Raw genomic sequence first — 6,601 nt, forward strand, 5'->3', positions numbered from 1 at the left:
GCTGTGCGAATAAAGTTCGATTGAGTACAGTCGAACTTTATATAGCACGGTATAATTTAATTAGTGGGACGTCACACCTATCCCCTACAGAAAATGATGAGACTTCAGGTGAAATCATTTTATACACTCCAGATGCCTATAAAATCATATCTTAGTTTTATAATATTTTTTTTTCCATTTCTTCTTCTTTTCTTCTTTTTTTTACTTTTTTTTTGTTTCTAAATAATTAAATTTTGCACTTCTCGGCAAGTGCTGAAAGTAATGCAATCGTTCCCTTCCTTTTACGAGGATGAAAATATATGATTTTCTGTATATAATATTTTGTAGGTTTTAGTTGTTTTCAAGGTCTTACCACTAATGATACGCATTGGCAGGCTTAATGTTTTTACCGTTTCACTCAGTTTCTTGTTTTTTTGAGCTAGTATCATGCTGCTGGTTAGGCTTATTCTAATTTTATTAATTCAAGGTAACCACAGTAGTCTTATCAAATCATAATAAAATTAGATTTGTAGTTATTTAATCACTCTATTTTTATGCACAGTTTGTTCTTCTTTTGTCTCACAATGTTCTATTACAATGTTGGGATGTAGGATGTTTTTTATAATAAATGGACCTGAATATACTGGATCTAATTTCCTTCTGTTCTCTATTTTTAACCAAACTTTGTCGTTAATTTTTACATTTAATGGATTTGTTTGATCGGCTTGATCTTTTATTCTCATAACTTTGTTTTTATTTAGTAATCCTCGAGCTTTGGAAACTGTTTGTTGAATTTTGAATTTTAGTTCCGAATAATAATGTTCATGATTGTAGACTGGATCTATAGTGTCTGCATTTTTCAAATATAATGGAAAGTTAACTGGTTTTCCAAATACAAGTTCAAAAGGAGCAAATTTTATATCTGAATGGGGTGAAGTATTGTAACAAAAGGCATAGTATGAAATAAATGAGTCCCAATCATTGCGCTCTTCATTAATGAAATGTCTTAAGTATTCATTAAGAAAACGATGATTTCGTTCTAAGCTACCAACTGTTTGAGGATGGTAAGCAGTTGCAAAGTTATTATCTATTTTTAATATTTTACATACATTTTCAAAAATTTCATTCTTATACTCAGTTCCCATATCTGTTTTTATTGCAGATGGACAACCGTATATAAGTACAAAACTTTCGATGAATGCTTTCGCTACTGTTATAGCTTGCTTATCCACTAAAGGTGTGATAATTACATATTTGGATAAATCGCATTGCAAAGTGAGTGCATAACGATTTCCATTATTTGTTTTGGTAAATGGACCTACCGTGTCGATTGATATCAAATCGAACACTTTAGCAGGTGTTGTTGTGTGAATAAATTTTTCACTTGTTTTCATTTTGTGTTTATTTTGTTTACATAGAATGCATTGTTTGACATAATTGGTTATTGTGGACTTCATATTCGTCCAATAATAGTTTCTTCGTAATTTCATCAATAGTTTATTTATACCTACATGTCCTCCCAAGAGAGTATTGTGGTTTTCAGCTATGATGTTTTGAATATCTATTTTATTTTTTATCACTGCAGCTTTTTTATATAGTATTATACAGACGTCTTTTAATGTTTCGTTGCAGCTTTCTTTAAATTTTTGAACGTTCATTTTTTTGAATATAATGCTGCTTAATTCTAGCGCTAGTTTCTTTATTGACATTTTCTTGGCCATTTCATTTATTTGCTTTAACGCATTTTGGACATCTATAACATTTTTTTTGTAAGTAAGTTGCACTGATGCTAACTCTTTTTTCTTTGTTTTTGATGTGATTTTTATTGATATTATCGAATGGCGCATTTCAAAGACCAATTTTGGTAAACTGAAAGCGTCTATATTGTTGACAGATTCATAAGCCCTGAGGTGATCAGTCTCAGTAGCATTATCAACTGTTATTTTGTTTTGGTCGATTTTCCCAGTTCTAGACCTAGTTTGAACTGGCAAGACAAGTAGTACTTCAGAATTGATAGTTACGCGTGAAAGAGCATCAGGTACCGTATTATTTTTGCCTTTCACGTATTCGATATCAAATGAGAAGTCTTCTAAATCCGTTCTCATCCTTGTTAATTTGGAGGATGGTTCTTTCATCGAAAATAAATATATAAGAGGTCGGTGATCAGTTTTCACTAAAAAGCGTCTTCCATATAAATATGGTCGAAAATGTTTGATTGCCCAGTGGATGGCTGTTAATTCTTGTTCTATGGTAGACTTATTACTTTCTCCTTTGGTGAACATTCTACTAGCGTATGCAACAGGTAGTTCAGCATCGCCATGTAATTGAGATAACACAGCTCCGCATGCTAATTTAGATGCGTCTGTGCTTAAAATAAATTGTTTATTGAAGTCCGGAAATTGTAAAATTCTTGGTGACATAAGCTCTTGTTTTAATTTTTCAAACGCATTTTTACACTCTTCACTCCACTTGAAGACTGCATTCTTTTTCAGAATTGCATTCAATGGAGCGGTTATATCAGAAAAGTAAGGTATGAACCTTCTGTAATAATTACAAAATGCGACAAAACGTCGTACTTCGTCCGCATTTTGGGGTACCGGATATTTTTCAATCACGGAGAATTTTGCCTTGTCAGGTTGAATTCCTTCGGCGGATATATGATGTCCTAAATAAGTAACATCTGCACAGAAGAAATGACATTTAGCAGGATTTAGCTTGAGATTAAATTGTTGGAGTTTAGTGAACACTCTTTCTAAATTTTTCAAATGGTGGTCAATAGAACATCTAATGACAATAATATCATCGATGTACAGAAAAGCACATTCCGGAGGAAGACCGCTTAAAGCTATAGTCATCATCCTTTGAAAACTATTGGGCGAGATTGACAGTCCAAATGGAAGTCTGTTAAACTCATAATGCCCTTGATGTGTGGAGAAGGCTGTTAACTTTTTTGAGTTTTTGTCTAGTTCGATTTGATGAAATCCTGACATCAAATCAAGAGTCGAAAAATATTTCGCTCTCCCAAGTTGGTCCAGAATATCATCTATTCTAGTTAGAGGAAATTTGTCGGCTATAATTTTTTTGTTAAGTTGACGAAAATCACAGACTAAACGATGCTTTTGATCTTTAGTATTGGATTTTTTCGGTACTAACAAAATTGGTGTGTTATAAGGTGACGTGGAGTCTTGAATAATTCCTTTCTCGAGTAAATCATTAACTTGTTTCGTTATTTCAGCTCTATGAACTTCAGGAGTTCTGTAGTTTTTTATGTATACTGGTGTGTTGTCGGTAATATTTATATTTTGTTTATAAAAGTTATTGCAGGTTAGCATATCACCTTGCAAAGAGAAAATATTATTAAATTTTTTGCATAATTCTATTAATTTGCCTTTGGCTTCAGCATTTACACCATCAATATTTAATTCTTTCATGAGATTTGTATTTCGGTTTTCCTGGTCAACCTCTTTGAACGTATACATTATATATTGTTGTAGAGGGATTATCTGTTTAGTAAAATTTTTATCAATTATTACTGCTTTATTAGTTGTGTTAATGAATTTAGCTATTGCATGTTCTGAATTAACGATAGCGTTTCCGCAAAATACTCCGGGTTGAACTTCACATGACAGTAAAACGTTATCTTCTTTGGTGCTCTTCGTATTTATTTGTCTATAAACCTCACAGCGAGGTGGTAGGACAATTGTATCTTCACAAGTGTCTTCAATTATTATTTCAATTGGACCAAGGCTAGTAGCGCATGTTAATGTCCAAGTGTCATAATCAATATTACAATGATATTTGGTGAGAAAGTCTCGACCTAAAATACCATCTGTCGGAATTGGAAATTCGTCATTCACTATATGAAATTTATGTAATAGCGATACACCATCGCTAGTATACAGTTCTGTAGTCATAGAACCTTTAGTTTCAGTTTTGATATTGTTTATTCCCGTAATCAAGCATTTGTCAGTTATTGTGATAAATTCGTCTTGGTTTAATTTATTGGGTTTCAGAATCGATATCTCTGCTCCCGTATCTATCAAAAATGTACAAGTATAATTTGAAATTTTTGGTTTTAAATTGATAAAATTAGTTGGTTTGGTATGAATATTGAAAATGTATCTGGTCAATGGTTCCTTATTTGGGATAATGGGACTGCTTGTTGTGTTTGCTGTTGTTGTTCTTGCGGGTTGCTTATACCCCCAACATGCTGAGCATGTTGATTCTGCTGCTGCTGCTGCTGTGGCTGTTGAGGGCCTTGCCAGTTTTCCGCATCGTTGTAAAATATTTGATTATGTTGACGAGTATTTCCGCCCCGTGTGTAACTTTGTCCGCGGTGATTCTGGATTCCGCGGCCTCTATTTCCATTTTGGTGTCCCCGATAATTGTAGTTATTTTGATTGAAAGGGCGGTTTTGATATCCACTATAAATATTAGATCGGCCTCTGGAAGAGTTGACTTGTCCTCTGTTCGATCGGCCTCGGTAGTTATTTCTACCTCTTGGATTTCCTTGATTGTGGTTTTTAAAGTACAATACACTGACTTCAGTCTCGTGCTGATTCTCATGCACTTTTCCAATGGCAGCATCCAAGTTTTCAAATTTGCCTGCCTTTATCAGAAGTCTGGTTTCAGAATCTCGAACTCCATTGGCCAAAGCTTTAATGCCTGCTTTTGTTGCAAATCTAACGGCTGCATCCAAGGGGATGTTTTCAGCCAAATAGCACTTCTGCAAGTCTAGTGTTAATTTCTCGACTTGGTCAGTGAATTTATTGAGGTCACTTGTCTGTCTCAAAGCATTTAATTTTGCTTGGACAACCTCAGGCTGTTGTTGCTTTCTGCATTTTTCATTAAGTTTTTCTATTATAACGTCTAGAGTTTCCGGGTTTTCTCCGACGGCTGCTATAGCTTTATTCGAGAATTTCGATAAAATCACATTAATCGCAGCGGCGCGATTATCGTTGTTAATGATAGGCGATAGGGCTTTTATAGCCGCTACTGTTGCATTTAATTTATCAGCACTGCCATCGTACTCAGGGATTAACGATGAGGCTGTTTTAATAACTTCCAATACAGACACCATCTTTAGTTCGTCTTTTGGTTTGTTGTCTTTAAATTTTCGTGTGAGAATCTCTTTTATTTCTCTATTCCATTCACGTGTATTTTTCGCGATTTTAGCGAATGTTTGCGGTTCTATCAGGTCGTAATTTTCTTCTAAGTATTCCTCTACTGAAGTTTTAAGTTTTTCGCTCAATTCTAGTTTAGTTTGGAGTGTTTCATTGGTGATTTTGTTATATTGAGACTTTTTTATGTTCGTGTTCAATATTTTTAATTGTTCGTATTTATCCATTCCTAAAGAGTTAGACCTGGTTTAGGTTGACGAGCGATTTCCTCGCCTTTTTGAAAGCTTGTTTTTTCACATACTTTGTGTAGGCTTGGTATATTACAAAAGCTAATTGTATACTGCATATAGTTAGTAATATCCAATATTTAGTCTCCTGGCCATCTTGCCACACCGCGTGCTGCTCTAACGTATTTATTATATTTATTTGCGGATCTCCGCTTACCGTAGGATTTTTACTTGTACGCGACCCCATTTTTTTAACTGTCACTGGTTGAGTGGGTAGCGGTCGGACGGCTGGATCTCGGTTAACTTGGCTAATGCTTAACAGTCACGTACTCATTCTCGATAATAGTAAGGTTCGTTGACTTGGTCGTAACTTAGCATCAGGTCACTTAATTCACTTGGTCGTAGTTTAACGGAATGGCGTATCTCACAATTTGGCTAGTTCTCATTCTTTTGGTTATTTTTCTTAGCACACTGGACGAATTTTCCACCACTGGAACTCCTCACTTTTATTTGTATAAGTTCTTCTGGAGTTATTGGCAGTTGCTGTGCGATCACTACTAATCAGTTGGGTCTTTAGATCTCCATTTTCACTTAACACACGCGAGAACGGAACGAGCTGTTAGGATTCGCGGATCTACAGTACAAGTGCGGGTTCGTGCCGCTGGTAATCACTGCTCGGATACGAGCCACGGTCTGCCATGTAAGTTTGTCTTACTTAGAATGAATTATTTTATTCAATATTTAGTTTTATATGCATGACGATTGCCATGCATACATCGATACATAGTACATAGGGTCATAGCGTTAGACGCCTGGAGTGACAATTTGCTGCGCCGTATCCATGTGCCTTGCACGTCATCAAATGTGCAGCGTCGACAATAGACCTCGGTGATCGACCGCTCGAGTTGGTCACCGGTGTGCTGTGCGAATAAAGTTCGATTGAGTACAGTCGAACTTTATATAGCACGGTATAATTTAATTAGTGGGACGTCACAATATATCACTTAAAAGTAAAAAAAAATAATGTGCGTGTATTGCGACTTGAACCCATGGTCATGGTTCGCTACTCGTGTCAATTTTTGAAGCAGGTACAATTACCTTTGTTAAACACATAATTCAGTTAAAAGTCAAAGGTAGTATAAGGGCAAATGTATAGGTAGAAACAACTTTTTGAAGACATGTAGTGCAGCTTAGTGATTAAAGGTAATAGTATTGGTAACAGCATCATTTATTCAACTCGTAATTAAGTCGAATTAAGATGGTTGAATAAAAGCA

This window comes from Topomyia yanbarensis, chromosome 3 (assembly GCF_030247195.1).
Source record: "Topomyia yanbarensis strain Yona2022 chromosome 3, ASM3024719v1, whole genome shotgun sequence".
NCBI classification, from domain to species: domain Eukaryota; kingdom Metazoa; phylum Arthropoda; class Insecta; order Diptera; family Culicidae; genus Topomyia; species Topomyia yanbarensis.